Source organism: Gavialis gangeticus, unplaced genomic scaffold (assembly GCF_001723915.1).
Source record: "Gavialis gangeticus isolate Ggan-Ray unplaced genomic scaffold, GavGan_comp1, whole genome shotgun sequence".
Taxonomy (NCBI): Eukaryota; Metazoa; Chordata; order Crocodylia; family Gavialidae; genus Gavialis; species Gavialis gangeticus.
Genome location: NW_017729020.1, coordinates 119,893 through 120,231, shown reverse-complemented (window position 1 = coordinate 120,231; position 339 = coordinate 119,893).

The window sequence follows — 339 nt, the reverse complement described above, 5'->3', positions numbered from 1 at the left end:
AGGTAGTTTTTTATTTCCCAACCCCCCTCCCCCTCTTTATTTTTTAAATTCCCGCTTCCCCCGCCCCCCCTTTTTTTTTTTTTTTTTACTTTAACTAGGATGATGATAACCTACAGCAGTGGCTGTCAACTAGGGGTGCGCAGACTCCTAGGGGTACTTAAAAAAGGTCCGAGGGGGTATGCAGACCTAATGTGACCCATAAATGTTGTGCGTGCGTGCACAGCTGCAGCGCAGCACGCAGACAGCTAAGAGAGCAGCTGGGTCCAGCTGGTAAGTGTGTTGTGAGGGAAGGGACTGAGGAAAGGGGAAGGGCAATAGGGCAGATCAAGGCCCCAGCGG